At 34.7% G+C, this 22,429-nt stretch overlaps 1 protein-coding gene across 1 annotated transcript in view; it reads left to right on the plus strand.

Annotated features, from left to right (window-relative positions):
* Nucleotides 1-1,983: 1,983 nt before the first annotated feature.
* CNTN1 (contactin 1) overlaps nt 1,984-22,429 on the plus strand; it is a 311,723-nt gene continuing 291,277 nt past the window's right edge. The window contains exon 1 of the mRNA XM_036252416.1: nt 1,984-2,127. The gene's annotated coding sequence lies outside the window, so the exon portion shown is untranslated. The remainder of the gene's footprint in view (nt 2,128-22,429) is intronic.

The raw sequence follows: 22,429 nt of genomic DNA on the forward strand, positions 1-22,429 counted from the left end.
TTGTGTGCAATTATATCAGTAGATACACCAAGTAACATTATTTTAGGAACAAAAAATATGCTCCATAACAGCTTGTGTATCTCACTCTTCTCTGTATTTATAATAATAATATATGTTGAAGGAATGAATGAATTAAGGAAGGAAATGATGAAGACAGCAGAGAGTTCTTTAGTATTCTTTCCATTCCTGTTCTGACCTCAGTGTTCATTTTATTTTGTTGGTACCCTACCTTTTCTTCACTGCTTGAAACTAGAGGAAGATCTGTTGAAGTTCACTGTGATTTAAATGTTTGAAATTTAAAAAAATGTTAGTGTTGAAATACACATCCCCTATTGTAATATTTTACTACCTTAGTTGCTTCCTGAGTCCTTCTTTAATAAGTTTTACGCAGTATTCTTGTTTAGTGCCCTAGCACCTAACACAAAGTGTGGCAGAGGATAATGCTCAGGAAATGCACTAAGTAATGAATGATTTGTCCAATTCTGTGGAATAATTGGTGTGGGTGCCTGGGGTGGAGGTGTAAGACTAATGTCCACATTATGTAGAAACATGACTGATGGGGTTTTGAAACTTGCCATTACATTTTTTGTTATTCTCATTAAGAGGATTCCTGGCATAAGAATCATATTGATTGTTCACTGTAAATTATCTCTAGGGTTCTTTTCCACTTCCAAGAACATTAACTTGTCTTCTCCAATTTTATAAAGATACCATTTTACGAAGAGTCTGGTCTAATAGTAAAAACAACCATAAGTACTAAGCTGAGAATCTACAGTGATTTAGCACTTAACAACAATGCCATTGTATCTAAAGCTAGCTGTGTAGAGACCCAAGTCTACATAAAATCTTTGAGGATGGGAGTTGGATCTTATGCCCAGCGTTAGTTATGATAGCTACTTAATTTAGGTGGATGAAGAATTTGGCTATTTTGCAGATAAGATGCAGCCTGTGAGGGAGATTGTATCTTTACATGGCACTAACAGAAGACATTTCCTTACCCCTAACTTTACTTATGATTTTTCTATCATCCCCCCCCCCCATTCCAGAAGCCCCTTGAATTCCACTTCTTTCTGATATCACTTGGACCAATGGTAAAGTTGGAAGATGGGCACAAAGTTGTTTTACATTTGTGCCCCTGAACCTAAAAGGCAGGCTTAGGATCACTTAGGTTTGGGTTGACTTGCCTGTGCTCCGCAGCCTCAGGGTTTAAGCATAAAAGGAATGATGGACTAATATCAATAGAAAAGAAACAGATTGATTATCAGTCAGTCTGGTGGTATTTTAAGAAGTTTGCTACCAAATGGACTGCCCAAGGCGAGTCCCTTATGCAGTTTGGCCTTAATTTCCTTTCTTTACTCCTTCTTTAGAGGTTGTTACACCGGCTTTCTCATTTGAAACACTGTTCCTACCAGGGGATGCTTGGAAGTCTCTCTGCACTATAGAATAAGCAGTTTAACCCGTTCTTTACACAAAAAACTGCCATTTTGCATTTAGGCAAAAATGAAAACTTAAAACAAAACCTTCACGCTTTTTTTTTTTCCTTGTGATTTTTGTTTTTCACATAAGTATGTGCATTTTTCTATTTTTCTCCGTTATTCACCGAGATTCTTGCTTCTCTATGGAGGCATTGGCTCCGATATTTTGGCCTGTCAAATCTCTTAGAGCAGATGGTCTCTTCAGGGAAGCTCTGGAAGTGTTGGGTGTCTGCTTATGCCTGGCCTCTTGGGGCCTCAAATGACAAGTCATTAAACCAGTTTCCCTCCTCTTAGGGGTCCTTGATTCAGTACCACCAGCAGGTTTTGGTTCTAAGCACTGCAGAGACCCTTTGCAGCTGGTTTTAGCAGCTATCAAGTCCGCAGCAAGCGCCGGTCTTGGGATGAAAGTGACATTCGACCTGTCCAATCAGAGGCGGGTATTTCTCTTTGGTGCCCGCCCCGCTTTACCCGCGGTGCCAATAACCACTCTAAAAGGCCGGGCTCTGCTGTCAAGTAGCTCGGGTGGGCTCCGCCGCGGCGAGGAGGGGCTCCGGCTGGGGAGATGCGCTCCCAGGTGTTTGCAGCGGAAGTGGGAAACCTGTAGGTGATGGTCCAGCTGTGCCGCGCCGGGGCGAGCAGGAGCAGGGAACAGGTAGGAGGCAGGACTTTCTCTTCTTTGCAGATAGGATAAAGAATGCGTTATTTTCACGCTACTGTTGCCTCTCTCCCCCTTCCCCCAGTCCTGCCCCGCCCTCGTCACCCCCAAATCTCATGATGTCACCGCAGCTCTCCTCGTGAACACTGGGGTGCAGGGGGTCTGGTGCTTGGGATGCTGCAGCCCGAGGTCGCGGGCAGGGCAGGGCGGCAGTGCCGGAGGAGAGGGGACCGAGCCCCCATCTGTGTCTCGTCAACTTTCAGGCTTCCTCTCCCACCACCGGTGACGCGCCCGAGGGGTGCCATGTCCACCAGGCAGAGGAGGGTCTGTGGAAGCAGATGTGTCAACCCCCAGCAACCCGTGAGTCTTCCCAGATTGGGAAGAGCTTGTCCACTTCTCCACGCCTGTCCGCACCTCTCGTCTCTCTCTACCTTGCGTCTAGACTCTAGCACATCCCAGAAAAAACTGGGAATGATTACGCTGAGAGAAGAGGGACTTGTTTGTTCCCTGGTCCCCCTGCAAAAACCTGACTCCCTTCGAGAGTGGGGGGTGGGGGAGAAATCCTGCAACTGGAGGGGTCTGTTCCTATTAATTTCGCCAATATTGAGAGGACCTGGGCCCTTCTCCCATCTCTGCGGCAGGCTGAGCAGAGGAGAGACAGCGAAGGCTTTGCCTCTTCTCTCCTAGCCTGGCGTTGTCTCCTGGGAACCACCTTCTCGCCTAGTTTTTAAAAGGTGGGTTTATCCTCAGGGATTCCCAGAGAGTCAAGTAATTGTGCCCGGATGGGCTCGCAGCGGCTGCGAGGCAGCCTCCCCGGGTGACCGCATCTGGGAAGTAGGTGTTGGCCCAGTGCCGGTTCCTGCCGGAGTCAGATTGCTGGAAGCAGTAGGCAGAACTGCAGAGAAATTAGACGCTGCTGCATCACTTTGGGGGCCGATGACACCCTGCTTTGAAAATTACTGAAAAATTGGGGTGATGTGAAAGAGGGAGAGTGAAGAGCTGCAACATTTTCACATTTATTCATGCCAAATCCAGCATGGGCATTTGTATGTGTGCTTGTGTGTGCACATCTCCAAGGTGGAGCTATATATAGCTCCTGCACACCCAGCCCTGTTTGCCTGCTGCTGAGCAGGCTGCCTTGGCCTTCTCAAGCAATCTGGAGGCACTGAGTGGGAGGGGCAAAAGGAAATAAAATTCTCCATTGGGGGAAAAGCCAGAGAAGATGAGCTCAGACTGAGGACACCCTGTATGAAATAATGTTTCTGTAATGCCCATGAAGATCAATAATTCCAAACATTATTTTGAATACATTCTTAGAGTGTTTTGGGTATTCATCTATTGCCCTGCATTTTTTCAGCTACAGGGTGTACCTGTTAACCTTACCAGCTTGAAACGTAACACACATATCAAGTAAATACATATCATATCTGGGATATTTTATTAAAGTAATTAGAGCATAATGGTTTGCTTATGCCTGTACCTTGGTTGTTTGGTAGTCAGTTGATTTGGGTGGTAACTTATAGCTGGCAGCATTTGGAGATCTGGAGGAAAAGGATCCACCCACTTTACATGATGTAGAGCTAAGAGACCCTCAGAACCTTTGGAGTAGTTTTGATATACTGTATTTCTTTGTATAAATTTTACTTATGGGTCTGATACTTAAACTTGTGCTGCTTTTTCATATCATGTCTATTTTTCCCATTGCCTGGAATTATTTAATTCTGATAGTGACATTTCCATTTTCTTAGATGAGAAAACTAAGATTTAAAGGACACAAGTAATTTTCTTAAAGTCTTCCCAAAATCCACTATTTCAACCCTAATATTCCAATAATCAACTATGACTTATATTATGTAGAGGTTTTCCCTCAAATAGAAAAGTTCGGCTTCCTACAGTTTTTGGTCCTGGTAACAAAATTTGGTTACTATTGATATTAGTAATAATATAGGCAATGTTATACAGTTATTCAGACAGTCTTATTTTGTCTTAACTCATATTGTAGTCTTATTTGTCTTCTGATTAGACAAGAAGTACTTTGCAGGGAAAGACCATTATTATTGAACACAGTTCTAACAAGGCTCAAAGATACTTATTGAAGAAGCATCATCATAAGGAGTTGTTTAGATGGAGGCAGCAATGACTTGGGAATAATTTATTAGTTGATAGAAGGCTGTGTTGGGAACTACTTTTGGCTTTATTATTCTTTCCATGAGGAATAATGGATGACAGTGTTTCTATATCCTTCCACAGAATGATTTAATTTTCCAATGGGGTAATGACTTTGTACAGGTGATTCAATGTATTCTGTCACATCTTGTGCCCCTTGAGACCAACTAGAGACAAGATGAGAGAGAGAAAATTCATATTTGTCTAGACAAAACATGCCATGTAATTGCCTTTTTTAAAAATCAACAATGTCCATCCATTTCCATCTCTCATTCCCATGCATTTATACATGTATATTGGCCATGGTCAATATCATATCACAGAACCTATCCTCTCTAAATCGTCCATAATCTCTGCTTCTTTATATCAAATGTTTGTATTCTTTTATTGGTATATTGTTCATTTTTCCCCCTTCTGATCTGCCATTTTCCATATTGCCCATGTCCTTGAAATTTTACTTCTTGATATCACAAAGACCTGATGTCATAATTTTTATCTTACTTTTTCTAACCCCCTTTGTGTTCCTCCTATCTCATCTTTCTGCTTCTAGCCTTCCACTGAATCCCCCCAAATTGATGACAATTTATTATATTTAGAAGAAAATTCTCCTTCTGCATTTCTAATCTCTTCTTCATTAGCCATTTCAAAATATTATCCTAGTGGCTAAGAGCACAGGCTTTGGAAAGAAACCTACATGTGTATATTTATGTATCATTATGCTGATAAGTGAATATTGGTAAGTCAATTGGAGATTATAATAGCAATTACCTCAATTTTTTGTAGTTCATTTAAATATTAAGTGAGATGATGCATGTAACACATTTAAAAGAAGACTTGGCCAATAGTAATCACTCAAAGATAATAGCTATCAGTAGTAGAAGTACTGTTTACATTAGTGACATTGTACATAGTGAAGACAAGTTTTTGCTTTTCCCCCATCACCCTTAAACTGGCTTTTAGCAAAGGTTTGTGATTATTATTTTTTTTTACACTTTCTTTATTCCACCTCCAAATACCCACTATCTAGTCAGTAACTAATTTATTCATATTTATGCTCAACTCTTAATTTGTATCTTTTTCTGTTTTTGTTTTTTCCATTTCATTTGTCATTGCAGGCCTAGAGTCATGAAGTAGGCAATTTATCAAATGTATAAGTCTCTCTGCTTTAATCTGAGATGCTGCATATTATGATTGGTATAATATATTTTAAATTTATATTATTAGTTCTACTTATTCTATTTTGAAAACTCTCACTGCTTTACTTCATATCTTAAGAAGCACTGTCTTTGGAGCAAGAACACTTGGGTCCAAATTGTGAGAACAAGGCTTAGTAGTTGTGTGCCCTTGAAAATATAGCAAGTGGATGGGGCGTTTCATTATGGTTGTATGAATGAACTATTGTGTAAAATTGCATTCAAAATATATTCATTTAATATTACTTTTTAAATAACATTTTTATGATTATAAGGAAATATAGAACCATTCCAGAAAAATTGGAAATAAAAGAAAATTCTAAGTGGGGAGATCCACTCTTAACCTCCCAGACTTATTTTAGTAAATATACATAGATATTTAAAATTTACAGGCTTGGAATTAAAGTGAATATTCATTTTTACATTAATTTTCCTCTCACTTAACATCATTACACAAACATTTATTTATTTTATTTAATATTCTTACTAACCATATTTTATGGCTGCCAAATATTTTGTAATACAGAGCCTTTAGATTGTTTCTGTTTTTTCACAGTTATGAAAATGAACATAAATATACACTAATCTTTGCATTTCTGACCATTTCCTTTCACTAACTTCTTAGATGTTATCTTGTCAAACACATAAATATATCTAGACACATACTGCTTGTTGCCAAGTCACCCCAGCAAAATGTTTATACACAAATTGATACTCAGTATAAATCAATATGGCAATATTAATACTTGGTGTTGTGGTTAAAAATGTGACTATATTGATAGTAAAAATTATATTTAGTTATTCTTTTATGTTGTTCTTCTATAATTTTGTATGAGTTCAACAAATTTGTTCAAGTTTATTGGTTCTTTGTATTTCTTAATTTTTGGATTTTATTTGACTCTTTATTGGAGTAATCATGTTTCTTTGTTTAATAAAAAAATCTATTGTTTACTGTGAAAATTTTCCTCACATTTTTATTTGCCTTGTGTATATTATGTTTTAGACATACAGAAATTTGTAACTTTATTGTAGTCTAACCTATAAATCTGTTAGCAGTAGTGTTTCTCATTGCTCTAAAGCTCAAAAGATTTTTCTGCTACCTGATAAATAATTGAATATAAAACACACATACGAGGGTACTATTGCTGAACTTTTTACCTTCTTTGAAGTGGGTTTGGCTTATATATATTATGTACATATCCCCGTGTGATGAAGTGGTTCCTGGGGACGTATAAAACATACTCTCAGTCTATTAAGATCCCATTGTTATTTATGTGGCTCTCTCATGAAGTGAATAGTACCTTAATTCTTTCTGAGTTACCTCTGTCCATTTCAAAGGTGCCACAGGGCAAAATGTACTATGGAAGATATTAATGACCAGGTTACTCAGCTAGAGCAGGCACATTGTTTGCACAATTATCTGAATGACTCAGGCACTAAATCTGCTTTTGCCAGGTTTATCCAGATGGTCCTTAATTCACTAGATAATTGCTCACCCCTATACTTGAATTTGATGATGTAGACCTGACCTTGCCATTGCTTTTTCTGCAATGTTTTGTTACTATTCGCTACATGCTTAGGGTCCTTTAAATTATAGTTTGTTTGTTTGTTTGTTTTAATGAGAGGCAGTTTCCCCGGTTCATAAGAGTACAAGAGATAAACAGAGCTTTGAATGAAACCCATCGTGGCCAGTTACAATCTGTATGATTTGGGGCAAGTTATCTAATCTCTATAAGTGTGTGTTTCCTGTGTAGGAAGGAGGATATTCAGAGCTCAGAGTCCCTACCTCAGTGCCCCTATCCTGTAGCCTTCTTTTCAAGCATATTCTTCACACCACAACCAAAGTTGTTTTTCTAAAACCAACCTCATCAGGTTGCTTTCTCTGCTGAAAATATTTTGATAGGGTCCTCTTTTGTTTTTTTTTCCCCATAGAAAAGATGCCTGAAGTTCTTTGCATTACACCTAAAGTCCTTTATTAAATGATCCCGGTTTACGTCTTTATTTTTTTTAATTTGTACTGTATGTCTAGCTTTTTTTAAAATTAATAATTTATTTATTTTTGTTACAGATGTTTCTCCCTTTTCCCCCACTGATTCCCCCTCCGCCACCCTCCCCGCCCTGTCCCCAGCTTTGTTGTCCACGTCCATTGTTCATGCATACATGCATATAAGTTCAGTGGTTTATCTCTCCCCCACTACCCCCTCTTCTGGGGATTGTCAGTCTGTACCCATTTCCAAGTCTCTGGGACTACCCCATTCCTCAGACTGTTATGTTCATTATATTCCACAAATAAGTGACATCATATGATACTTGTCTTTCTCTGTTTGACTTGTTTCACTTAGGATGATACTTTCTAGGTCTCTCCATGTCATCTCAAAGGATAAGAGATCTTTCTTTCTTACAGCTGCATAGTACTCCATTGTGTATATGTGCCACAGCTTTTTTATCCATTTGTCTACTGATGGACATTTAGGCTGTTTCCAGATCTCAGCTATTGTAAATAGTGCTGATACAAACATGGCGGTACATACATTCTTTCTGATTGGTGTTTCAGGCTTCTTAGGGTATATTTCTAGAAGCCAAGGCTTTTCAAGTAACTGCTACTGATACCCTCCAGGCAAAAAACTAGAGGATAACTGTACCATTCCTGGGCTAGCATCTCTAACCAGGAAAGTAAGACTTGACACTGGTGTTTAACGTGGGTCCTGTTTATGTCTTTAAATTTTTTTTCTCATAGTGTCAATCTCTTCTATCTCCAATCTCTCACAATGCCAATCACATGGAACTGTTCACACGTCCCCTAATGCATCATGTTTTTTTCTCTATTTTTCTAAAGTCTGTTCTCTCTCCGTGGTCAATTCTCTGCTAATGATAACCTGTCTTCTTGCCTGCCCTGTAATTGATCTATCTGCTAACCTCTTCAAAGCTTCTTCTCTAGGAGACTTCCCTAAACTCCCAGGCTGAGTTTTGAGCTCTTATTCAGAGCTTCCATAACATCCTGTGGATACCTCAACCATAGACTTACTGAATGTTTACTTGTCTATTACCCCCCACTCAGTAAGCCCTTGAGGATAGTGGCTGTGCCTTGGTCCTCTTTGTGTCATACGAACGACCTGAGATAGCATTGAAATACTTTATGAAGAAATGAATAAAAGAAGATTAAGATTAAACTAATTTAAATATTTTTATAAATTAAGTATTTATAACTATATCTTTGAATAAATAAATAAATAACATTAAAAGCTATGTCAATATTCACAATGTTTTAGGAAGTAACTTCTTGGTTTTGTTGATTTATACAATAAAATAGATAAGATAAAGTCCTTTAATAAGCAATTGTATAATGAAAAGCCATACTTAGGATATCAAATAATTTCCAAATGTTAAATCAGTGGGAAAGTCTTTTAAATAATTCTCCATTTTAGAAAAAAGAAGAAAAGTATAGTTACATGGATAATGTAGTTATATAAATTGAGCTGTGTGAGAGCTAAATATTGGCAAAATATATCCCCCTTCTCTTTATTTAACAAAAGGTCTTCCATGGTATGATGTCCAGTAGTTTATAAAGTGTGCTTACATGCATAACCTCATTTGATCCTTCACAATAATTGTAAAAGTTAGATGGAAACACATGCTTATCCTCACATAACAGATCAAGAAACAAGTTCAAAGGAAAAAGTAATTTGCCTGAGCTTATAAAATAGTGGCAGAGCTGGAAAAGAACAGCCGCATGTTTGGTGTATAATGCTCAGCCCGAACATCTCCCTGGGAGATGCTGGCCATCTGCCACCGTTCTTTCCAGGTAAAGGATATTGGTCTCGATATTAACAATCCACGGAGTCCTGAGCAATCCAGTGAAAATACACTGTTCTCATACCTATTTATAGTTTTCACTTTGGTTTTTAACAATCTGAGAAGAAACACACTCATGGCAATTTTTGGTTTAAACATATTTTGAAATATTTGATTTATTGATCATTTAGAGTCTAAATTTTAGACTACAAACACACACATATTATACTTATTTATTTATTTTTTTTAACCTCAGAGTGTATTTATTTATTTATTTTTGGTAATAAGGTTCTTTTGCTCGTCTTTTAGAACTAGAATTATTAGAATACTTTTTCTAGATATTCTTAAGTAGGCAATATTCAACTTTTCAGCTTGGCTCGGCATATATTTTGTACAATCTTAGAGAATAGATGAGTCAAATATGGTTTTCAGAAATAGTGCAACTGTCGAAAAAAAAGTTTATGAGAAATATTTGGGTACTTGCCTAGAGGACCAATCTAGCCTAATCTGAAAATTAGGAACACTGAGATATGACTGATTTACCTATACGAGTTGTACAAATGATTTCTTCTCTATAACTATGTTGCTTGCACGTATTATCCCATTACAACCAAATACAATAATTATTATTTTTACCATTTTACAAATGAGAAAAAATAGAGAAATAAAAAAGCTAGTGATTAGAGAAGCTAGAATTCACGTTTAGGTTATCTGACTCCTTAAGCCTAAGTTATTAATCACTGTGTCATTCTGCCCCTTCGTGATATTTCGTTTTAATAATTTGTGAGTCACAGTTTAAATGTTTTCTGTTTTAGGTAATTTGTCCATAGACTCCCAAATATACTCAGTATCAACACAAGAGATTAAATTATTCTAAATTTATATGTTTTATTTATGGATATTTCACTACAGTGATTTATATGGAGCAGTTTCCCAAACATGAATTAAGCAATTACAATGTGCCATTTGAAAATACATTTTTTAACTTTGAAGTAAACATCAGGAGATTTTGTGCTTTTCTGCCCTAATTTTGCTTCCTAACATTACAAACCATAAACAGTAATTCTATTCTAAGACATCTAATTCGAGAGTGTTTAATTGTCATGGTTACTGAAAATACAGATTTGCTAGATGTATCTGGCAAGATTGCTAAACATATTATCAACAATATTTATATATTCCAGTTGGAGACTCACATTACTATACAGAATTTTATAACAGGTAAAATTTTCTCTGGCATATTATTTTTATTCATTAAAGCAGTGTATTTTTATCGAAAAATTTTAAAAATACCTTATATTTTTCTTTTGGTTTGAATATATTATTTTAGAGAGATAACTCTTTTTGTATTAAAAATTCATTCATTTTTAAAGAATAGTTTTTTTCAATTCTAGTTTATGCACAATTGAATGATGAAACTAAAAGTTTATTCTTGTATTATTATTTATTAATTATTCTATTATTTTCCACATGAACAACTCTAAACCTACTTTTGCCACACCCTCTATTCATGTTTTTGCATATAACAATAGATTTGCATGTAAAAAAATAGCTCATTTTTATTGCTCTATAAAATTTTGTGATATGCTTACTCCAAAATATACACATCTGTTCTACTTGCTGGACATCTGGGATGTTTTTAGTTTTGTATTTTTACTAATAATTATTCTATGAACATTTCTTATTGTACATTTCTTTTGTACCAAATCTATGTGTATGCTTTTTTTGGTTAAAATATACCTAAGATTAAAATTGCCAAATGTTAAACTATTGCTTAGTTGAAATTGCTAGTTTTTTCAAAGTGGTTGAGCCAATTTCCAGTTCAACCTGTAGTTTAAAGTTACTCCACAGCTTTGCCAACACTTTTAAATTTAAACTATTCTAGTGAGTGGGAATGTGTGGATATTTAGCTATGGTTGTAATGTGCATTCTCTTCATTAATAAGAAGTTGAACTTTTTAAATGTGTTTTGGCCATTTGAATAACTGTTTTGAAGTGCTTGTTCAAAACTTATGTCCATTTTACTACTGAGTCTGTCTTTTGCTTATTGATTCATAGGAAGTTCCATATATATTCTGAATTTGAGCCCTTAGAGAATATTTGCAAATATCTTATCCCATTCTTTGATTTGCCTTAATGCTCCTTTAATGTTATTTTTTTTTAAATCAACAAATGTTATGTATTTTAAGTAGCCCATGGTATTATTTTGTATCTTATTTAATAAGACAACTCATTTATTTATGACAAGTCATGGAGATATTTCTCTGTTTTGTATTCTAGGCATTATATTGTTTTCATTACAGCTGAAATTAATTTTTTAGTATAATTTGAGTCACATTTTATTATTTATATGAATATATAAATCTGATCTAATGCCATTTATTGAAAGACTGTCCTTTTCCCATGGGTTGGCAATGCTGCCTTTGTCAAAAATCAAGTGTCCATGAATAGGCAGGTCTCTTTTTGGAATTTATTCTGTTTCACAGATTTATTTATCTATTGTTGAGCTCATACACCTAGTCTTAGTTACTGATGATTTAAAAAAGGTCTTAATATTGACTCGAGTATGTCCTTCAGCTTGGCTCCTCTTTGGGTTCATCATGAATAGCTGTATAAATTGCCTCTTTGCCTTTCTGTATAAATTTTAAAGTCAGCTTGTTAATTTTTATGAAATTCTTTTTGGAATTTGATTAAGATGACATTGAATCTAAAAATCAATTTGAAGATAACTGATGTGATAAAAAATGAGTTTTTCAATTTATGGTGACCTATATATCACTTTCTTTAGGTCTTTTAAGATTTTCTAAATGATTAAAGTTTTCAATGTGAAACTGCACAACTTTTGTTAGATTTACTACTAGGTTTTTTTCTTTCTTATGCTATTTTAAGTACCATAATTTCTAAATTTTAGTTTCTAACTCTGTCAATAGTAAATGGAAATATAATTGATTTTTGTATGTTGATCTTTTACAAACTTACAAAACTAACTTACCAATGTTAATAATATATTTGGTGATTCTTTTTAATTTTGTAGAAACTCAATTATTGAGAACAATGAGTTTATTTCTTCATATCCATTTCTTATAACTTTTAAAATCTTACCTTATTGCCCTAACTTGGATCTTCACGGCAACGTCGCACAAAAGTTGATAACTGACACCTCTGTGCCATTTCTGATTATTATAAATAATCACCATTAATCATTAAATTTTTATAGGTAATCTTTAAGAAAGTTTTCTTTTATTTCTGTTCAAAACTTTAAAATTTTTAATTAATTTGAAATTTATTGAGATGATCATCTGATTTTTTTTTTTATAGTAGGTTAATGAATTATATTGATTGATTTTCAAATGTAAAACCAGAATTCCTGGAATAAATTTAACATGTTTGTGATGTAAGTATTACCCACTACATATATTACTGGATTAAGTTGATAAAGTTTTTATAGAATTTTTTCAGCTCTGCTTTTCAACTTTTCGGTCAGCTTTTGGTGTCAAGCTTGTGTTGGATGGAATCATGACTTGAGTTGGAATATATTCTTTCCGTCTTTCTAAACTAATGAGAGCTTGTGTATGATCCATATTACTTCTTTAAATATTTTGTAGAATTCACAAAGCAAACCATTTGGCCATAGAACTTTTTTTTGGTGTGACAAAACTTGAAATTAAAAATGTGATTACTTTATGAGTTATGTTTATTAATATTTCCTAATTATAATTTATTTTTGTTAAGTTAAATTTTTCTAGGAATTTGTCCATCTAACTTTTTAAAAATATTGGACATTGCTTTTAAAAATAATCTCATATTATCCAATTAACAGCAATAAAATCTTAATGATGTCCATCTTCATTCATTTAAATCCACCCATAGAGCTGACTGTTGCTGACACTGTAAAAATATATTTAAAATATTTTTATACATAAAAATAGTTTTAGGTATATTATTATTATTACTACAATAAAAATTGCATAATACTATATGTAATATTCTGTCACTTCTGTTTTTATCTTGGCAACCATTATTTTCATACATTTTAGGTTTTAACACATTCTTTTAGCATTTGCATAGCATCCTTTGCATAAACATAATTTATGTTCCATTTTTACATCTTTGAGTTATTCCTATGTTTTTAAAAAAGGAATGCCACAAGAACATTGTCCTACATGTACTGGAAATATTTCTTTAAGATACATTTCTTGAGTGAAATTGCTAGCAAAGAGATACATCTTTTACAGATTATCAATATTTCCAAATTGTCTTCTAAAGAGATTATAGTAATTTATATCCTAGTAATATGAATCAGAATATTTGCTTTTGCATATTATTTTCAGTACTGAGTATTATCAATATTTTAAACCCATTTATAGAAAATTTATTTCTCCAAATTAAACTATTACTAAAGAAATGATACAAATGGAGCATAATTGTATACTGATGACATCATAAAACATAACATTTGGTATTTTTTATGTATTTTTTGTTATTTTACATATAAAACATTTTAATTTTTACTGAGATTGTGAAATATTTCAGTTAAAATGGATCCTAAGATTTTTTTTTAAATCAAGTGATAAAAAGCTCTCTTGCTTTTATTGTTTATGCTAGTGTCAAAGACTTTCAATATAATATATGATTATAGTTGCTTATATAGGAAACATTATAATACTAGCTGTTCAAAAGACAGAGTTAAGTCTATATTCTGGAACTTACTAGGTATGTATTCTGGGGGGAAATTTATTCAACTCCTATTATGCTCATTGGCTTCATTTTCTGAACTGGAGAAAATAGGTAAGAAAGTAAGTTTGCTGTATTGTCTGCCATCTGATTGTTTTCCAAATTAATTTAGGTGATTATATTAGTTAGGCAGGTGCCTTTTCTCTCTTACCTGCCTTTTATAACTCCCTACAGCTACTTGTTCTTTAGTTTCCAGATAGCAACAAGAACCTGTCTCCCATAACTAATGTACAAAGTAGGCTCTTTGGCTAGAAATTGAAAAAAATAATCTTAATACTTCTTTCTTTTCTTTATTTATTGTATATAGTGTTTGTAGGTGGAGAGAAAGGGAGAGAGACTGAGAGACAGACAGAGACAGAGGGAGGGAAAGAGCATGTAGTACCGAAATATAGATCTACTGTGTTGTTGGCATTGTACTGGGGCCTGGTAAGATAGTCATCATGAATAAGCCAGACTCTTCCCTGCCTTCAGGAGGCTTCCAATATAAATGGAAGAAATAGATTAAAAATAATCCAGCATTGCTCAATGGCTGAGCTCTGACCCATGCACCAAGAGGTTGCCGGTTCAATTCCTGGTCAGGGCACATGCCCAGGTTTTGGGCCCAAACTCAGTGGGGGGCATGCAGGAAGTGTCCAATTGATGTGCTCTCTCATCGATGCTTCTATGTCTCTTTCTCTCTCTCCCTTTCTCTATCTCTATAATCAATAAAGAAAAAAATTTAAAAAAAGAAAGATATTAAAAAAAATATTTTAAAAATAAATAACCCAAAATGATGTAATGAATGCTCTAATGCGAGGAGAGTCAACATGTTGGGTGAATGCTCCAAGCCAAGGGCATTTGGGAGAGCATGGCTGGTTCAAGTAATTGAAAGAAACCTAATATATGATAGAGTATAAATTATAAAGTAGCAAGACAGTGGCTAAGGGGAGCAAAGATCAAGAAAGCTTTTTTCAGGTGTTAAAGACTTTGTTTTAGCATGGGAGGAACAGTTCCAAGTAAGGCATTGACTTAATCACATTTCTTAAATTGGTTTTTGAGGATTTAACACAATAAAAAATATTAGGTATGAAAGGGCTTTGCAATTTAAAAAACGTTAAAGAAATTGACTCTAGACTTAAAACAACATGTCTAGATAAGAAATCTTGCTACAAAATTGGAGGCCTCTACTCTCCAAATCATCTCTTTTAATAAGCTCTAATATAATTTTGTATTTGACTTCATTTTGCTATTAGCATGTTATGAAAACTCCCTTTGAGTAATTAAGGAAAGAAAATTGAATGAATGTACTGAGTCATATATTTTCATTTTAATCTTTTAAACAGCTTCTTTGAGAAACAAATTTCTGCAAAGACATATATATTTTTTTTAATTTCAGTTTTATTTTTAACTTTTTTATTGAATTTGTTGGGGTGACATTGGTTAATAAAATTATATAGGTTTCAGGTGTACAATTCTATAATACATCATCTATATATTGTACTGTGTGTTCAGCACCCCAGCTCAAGTCTCCTTCCATCACCATTATAAAACCATAGAAATTTACAAATGTCCTAGATTTTGAATTTTATCCCTAGCCATGGCTAAGAATACCACCATGCTTATTTTTATAAACACACATGATTTTTTGTTGGTATACAAGCATATCTGTTATAGGAATATAAATAAAGCAGTCATTCACATCAGGGCTAATCACTCAGAAAGATGTCCAGTAGTACTGGAATATTGAGAGTTATTTGAAACAGGTGGGTTTTTTTGTTTGTTTGTTTTTATCCTCACCCGAGGATATTTTTCCATTTTTTGTACAGATAGAGTGGGAGGGAGAGAGAGGAAGGGAGAGAGAGAGAGAAACATCGACGTGAAGGGACACATCGAGTGGCTGCCACCCGCACGACCAACCAGGGCCGCGGACAAACTGCAACCGAGGTATGTGCCCTTAGCGGGAACCGAACCCGGGTCTCTCCGGACCGCAGGCCGACGCTCTAACCACTGAGCCAAACTGGCCAGGGCGAAACAGGCGGTTTTTATAAAATACTCTTCCTTGAAGCTTTCTATGTCTGACATCACCAGACTGACAATCATTTCTTTACTTGTTCTTACTGTGGTAAAGTTAACTCATTCTAAAGAGGAAAAATTGCCATTACCACTAACAGAAATTATTATACTAGTCAAAGTAAAATGTGTTCCATGAATCACTTCTTGGTATGTAAGAAATGTGCACATGCAATAAAAATTCCTATATTTTTGAAGCTCTGCTGAAATTATATACTGAGGAGTCACAATAAATAACTGATATATAGTGAGTGGCATCATTTCTTCACTTCCTGTCTCTGTCTAATACCATCGTTGTTCAGGGAAGTGCCATGCTGGGTATATAGACAATACTGGTCATTTTTCAAATGTTTGAAAACAGTTGTGCTTTGCAAAGCTAATTATTGCCTATTATTTGATTTATTAGAGAATTAAAATTTAAGTCAGCCTTTCCCAAAGAGGATTGTTTTTCACCCAGATAATATTTTCCTTCATAATTGCTTATACTATTTTGACTTGATACTACCATTTGAATCTTAATTCATTATTTCTACTTTATTGCCCTGGACCTCCTGCTCAGCTTACTTATGCTTTTTCTCTTCATCTATCCTAAATGTGCTCATGTTTGAGATGGGCAAGTGCTGTGGATGATGGGTAGTAATGGAGAATTATTTCATTCATACCAGATCATAGTTTCTTGAATGTTACTTTAATAATGGACTTTAGCCCTGGCCGGTTTGGCTCAGTGGTTAAAGCGTCAGCCTGCGGTCCAGAGAGACCTGGGTTCGGTTCCCGCTAAGGGCATGTACCTCGGTTGCACTTTGTCCCCAGCCCTGGTTGGTTGTGCGGGTGGCAGCCACTCGATGTGTCTCTTTTGTGTTGATGTTTCTCTCTCTCTCTCTCTCTCTCTTTCTCTCTCTCTCTCTTCCTCTCTCTCCCTCCCACTCTATCTGAATAAAAAATGAAAAGAAATGTCCTCAGGTGAGGAGTAAAAAATAAAAATAAAAAAAATAAAAAATAAAATAATGGACTTTAGACAGAATTCTGAGTAAAACCAACATCTATTTTTGTGAGAATCTTTGATGCTTTAATGGGATAGAACGTTTTGCTTATGTCTGCATTGTATATCTAGCAAGCATCTTTCAATGTTACACTTTCCCACCCATTCAGGAAGTTTCTTCTAGCTTGACTTCCCCCTCTTTACAAACTTCGGCAAAGCCACTTCATTACTCATACTTATATTTGTCTGCTTTTCTTTACTAGATGGTAAATGGTTAGTGTCTTACTATTTTTTTTAATCTTCCATGCCTAGAACACTGCCTCACACTTAGGGATAGTCCACACTTTATATATTTTTCGCAGTAAACAAAATATTTTGGAAATGTTCTTCTGTATATTCTGAGGATGCTAGAAGGAAACATCAACTTATTAGCAGGTGCACACAATGCGTTCTTCACATTGCTGGTACAATTATAATCATACTACTGTCCTACAGCTGATGTATTATAGGGCAGTGGTTCCCTGACTTCATAATTTATAGGAATTACCTGAGATTGTTTATCAAAAATGAGAAATTCTGACCCCCCACCACTATAGATTCTGGTTCAGCAGATCTTGAATATGATCCAGAAATCTGCATTTCTAATAGAACTGCTTTTGCCCTTCAGACTAAATTTGAGAAAGAAAAACTTTAGTTAACCTAGATGGAACTAATGCATATTTTTCAATAATACATGCATATAAATACACACACACGCACGCACACACACCTACTCAGACTAAGCCTAAAAGATTGCTTTTAAATACCTCAAGGATCACCGTAATTCCAAATCCAAAAAGAAGTAACTTTTCATCATTCTGCTCACTGTGTTTCTCCCCTTTTCTTTTTCATTTCTATTTTTTTGTTTTGTTTGCTATCAAAAAATGACTTACACAGAAATCATTCGCCAATCAGAACATCTCTTTTTTTTCATGTTAAATAACCAATTTCTGTGCATAAAATGATCTAATCTTACGTTCTTCTGTTGTGCTTGGCTATATATATGTTTTTGAGGACTCATCATGGGTGACTGATTTGTCTCCATAAAAAAGTGTTTTATTGGTGGTGGAGAAAAGAAATGTAAAGGGGGAACAATATTTTTGTGTCTTCTGTTTCCTAGGTGACCTTTGAAATGAAGGTTTCTGGATTGCTAGGAATGTTAAAATAGGAGTTTTGTAGCCTACTAAATTCTCATGGTGGTTGGGAAAGTGAATAACTAAATGATTTACGAACTCAGAGCAAAGATCACTTGCTCTAATTTTTATACAAACATTAACAAAAAAGGATGCATTGTTTTATAATGTTACCTCCTCTGGCTTTTTATTCTTGGGTCTTTTTCTCTAATCTCTTGTTTTATCTACTAGAATTTTGAGTCTAATTTGAACTTACATTTTTTTATTTTTTTTTTTATTTTTGAGAGTAATTACATTACTCCTGGCTTGCTTTTATTTTGGAAATCAAAATTATATCATGAAGTTTTTTCTATTAAAATTGTACCTTTAACGATTGTTTTCTGACAATGTGCTGAAAAATTTCCACTGAATTTTGTCTGATATAAGGCAGTAGATATGAGTAGATTAATGTGACTGATAGACAATTAAAATGTTTCTTGAGAATCAACTGAGAAACAATGTTACAAATGTTACCACAGACAATGTTTATTCATATTGACTTCTGGTTTTAAAAAGAATACTGGAAAACAAAGGAATTTCTTTTGGGTTCTTGCTAATATATTAGGTAAGGAGAGACTCTTGCTGGGCTCAGCAATTTTTTTATTTATCATTTTAGATTTTTAAATGTAATTCACACATAACCTAGTTATTAACGCTTATAAATTTTAAATCCAGTTTTCTGGAACTCATTTTGGTAGATTCCATTAATATTCATGTTACTAAAAATACCATTGAAAAGTGGAATGCATTAATTAAATGTGGCTTCATCTCAACATGTCTTCACCACTACCACTATCCTTTAACCCTATCAAAGACAGCGATATCTCCTCCTCCTCCTCCCTCTCCCCGCCCCCTCCTCCTTCTTTTTCTCCTTCTTACTCCAATTCCTCTCCTTATATTCTGGGTTATGGTTTTGAAAGAAAATGTGTTCATATATTTATGTGCTTCTTCCCCAGAAAGTCCAATCTTTTCTTCTCATTACCCTAATTTTTGTCACCTGTAAACTTTTCAGTTATTTTTTTTTTTACTAACTTTTCTAGCTACTTTTAGAATTTTATCTCTTTCTTTTTCCTTCTCCAGAGTTACTAGTTTTTAGTTGCAAAATTACAACCTAAGCTACAGCAACAACCTTCCATCCTTCTTCCAATTCACTGCAATGAAAGAGGAAAGCAAATTTCTAGGTCTTCTCTCTCTCTCTGGAGCTGAGGATTTCATTCTTGTCCTCTTTTTGTTTCTTCACTGTATCATTTATGGCCTCCTTCTTGGATCTTCAACCTTGATCTCTCGCCTGGCTTCCTGGTGTCAGCATTTAAGCATGCCTAATTATCTTTCCTCTTAAAAACAATGCAGACAAACTTAAACAAAAACCTTCCTCTAAATTTTGCCCCCCCCCCACAAGCTACTACGATCATTTCTCCCTTGTCTCTTTCACAGCCAAATTTCTTCCACTCATCTATGTTTCATTTATCACTATTTGCTTTCAGTTCACTCTCTAACCTCTGAAACCTGGTTTATGTATCGTACATTTCAGTAAAACTGCCCTTTACAAGGTCACTATAATACCCCTCAGTTCCTAAATCTTATGGTACATTTCTGATATTACCTCACTTGACCTTTCGGCAGAAGTGAATCTGTTGAATTTTCCTTCTTGGAAGGGTCTTTTATAGTTTGTATTTATTGTTAAGCAAATATTCATTTCTCTCTGATTCCCACTGTTGTAGAGCATGCTGCCATATCAGCCGATGCTGTGGTTGGTCATGTGACTTGCTTTGCCTATGGAATAATAGCAGTGTGAAGTAAGCAGAGGCTGTGCATTGGCATTTTGATCTGGTTCTTACACCCTGTCATCTGCCACGAGAAGCACATATGCTGGAACCTGCTGCTGCAAGGTGAATGTGGGGATATGGGAGAAGACATGAACTCGGTACAAAGTTTAGAGTTTAGCCCAGTCAACCCTGGAGGCTAAAGCACAGCTGCAGGGGACCCAGTCAAACGGTTGACCCATGAACAAAACAAAACAAAACTGCCAAAAAAGTGTTATAAGTTTAGGTGTTTGTTTTGCAGTATTATTGCGGCAATAGCTGGTCAAGGTAACTCAGTTTTCTGGTATTTCATGAAATCATCTCTGTTTTTTCTTTTAAGTCTCAGAAACTTTTGTAATCTTTTCTTCTTTTACCTTCCTTTGAAGCATCAATTTTCCTGAGGCTTCTGCCCTAAACCCATAACCTCAATTTAAATACATTTACTGTGAGATTTTTTCCCAGTGATGATTTTGATTACTATCTATATACTGTTACCTTCTAAATCATTAACTTCAACTTGACCTATACATGAGACCCATTATCTCAAAGATAGTTTGGACCACTTGGTGGTTCCACAAGCATATTTAATTCCATTTCCTGAACACAGTGCTTCTGCTTCACATTCACATCTCATTCTCAACCACCAGGAAAAGCCTAAGACAGTTCTCTACCAACAACATTATTAGAAAAATTAGTATAAGGATTATATGTTATTACTCCTCCTTTGCAGATGAGGGACATGAATCCCAATGAAGTTAAATAACCTAAGAACAATAGCTAGTAAGGGACTGACCCAGATCAAATACAAATCTGTCTGACCCCAATGGTCACATACAGACCTACTTATAAAATTTTATAGGTGAATTATTTAAAATATAAATTTAAGGACCAAACTCTTCAATCTTATTTTTCAAGATATGATGCTTTATTTAACAACAACTATCATTGCTCACTAAAAAGAAACTCCCTTGCTATCATTCAAATTAAACACCATATTACTGCATCTGCACCTTTGTTCATATTATTTATTGCAATTAATGGTGCTCTGTCTCCATAGTTATCCAGATTCTTCTCTTCTCTGAAGCACTTAATTTAAAGCTTGACTTTTATAAAATTCTCAGATTATTTCCAATGACACTGGTTAATTTCTTAAACTCTCATAGTATTTTTTTCTAATAAGATCTACTAAGATTTATTGCAAATTACCTGCAAAGCTCTGATCTAATCATATGGAAGCTTCCAAACTGCATATAAATAGTATCTACCACACAGGAATTTTTAGTTTAGTTGGAATTATGCAAGTAAAATATTACTGCAATGTAATTCTTCCATGTAATTTAATAGTTTCATATTCAACTTTTTTTAAGTTCTCTCTTTAACACAAAAACTGTGTGGTTAACCTATTTTGTGTTCACTTCAACACCAAGAACACTTTATTGAAGAACTTCTTAATAAATGGAGTCTTTTATTATTAACCACACTTTATTGCTTTTTCTTTTACCACTCTCTCACAAAATATTTCTGTGGTGACATATCATCCAGAGAATATTCCTCTCCCTCAAATCATGTGTTCCTACAATTCATGAAAGTAATTCTGGGAATTGATTTATTTATTGAGCAGAAATTTAAATATACTTTAAGTTAAACAACATAAAAGCTGCAACGTCAAGGAACTTATTTATCAAAGTCTTTATTATCCTTGTTTATATGATACTAAATAAAATATGTGGAAAAATAGGTAGATGAGAATTATTCAGTGATTTCTATTTTTTTACACTAATGATCTCTTGACTACTTGACATATTTTTATAAGTAAATTTTTCTATTTCTGAAATGGCATAACACATATAAATTGCTAAATGTAGTTTCCATGGAGGAAGCAGTTGATAATGGAAATAATGGGGAAGTTATGCTGTAGGTACTATGTTTTTAAGGTCTTATTATTTTTTATTTATTTTTTAAAGGTGTCATGAAGGCATAGGAGAAGAAAGTCTATATTCAGAAAGAATAGTGAGAATCTCTCTATGTCCATAATAAAATAAATTAAAGAGTAAATAAGATGCCCAACTAAAAACCCTTGTACTTTGCTACCCTGAGAACCATTGGAAAGTGAGGTTATATGTCTTTTCTACATTTAGTGCTTTGGTTTATTCTATTAGTAAATTGCAGAATCATAACTTTTTTTCTCTTGGTATTTTTAAATTACACTCTGCTCTATTTCTCACTGCTAAGAGAAACAAGATGAAATCAAGTGACCTCCCTGGGTAGTAATTGGGATTCTTGTGATCATTCTAAAGATCTTTTTCTCCTTGCCTACCCAAGAGTTAAGAGATGGGAATGGTTAGTTATGGCCTCATTCTATTGTTAGAATTGG

The sequence above is a fragment of the Molossus molossus genome, unplaced genomic scaffold, assembly GCF_014108415.1.
Source record: "Molossus molossus isolate mMolMol1 unplaced genomic scaffold, mMolMol1.p scaffold_m16_p_10, whole genome shotgun sequence".
Lineage (NCBI taxonomy): Eukaryota > Metazoa > Chordata > Mammalia > Chiroptera > Molossidae > Molossus > Molossus molossus.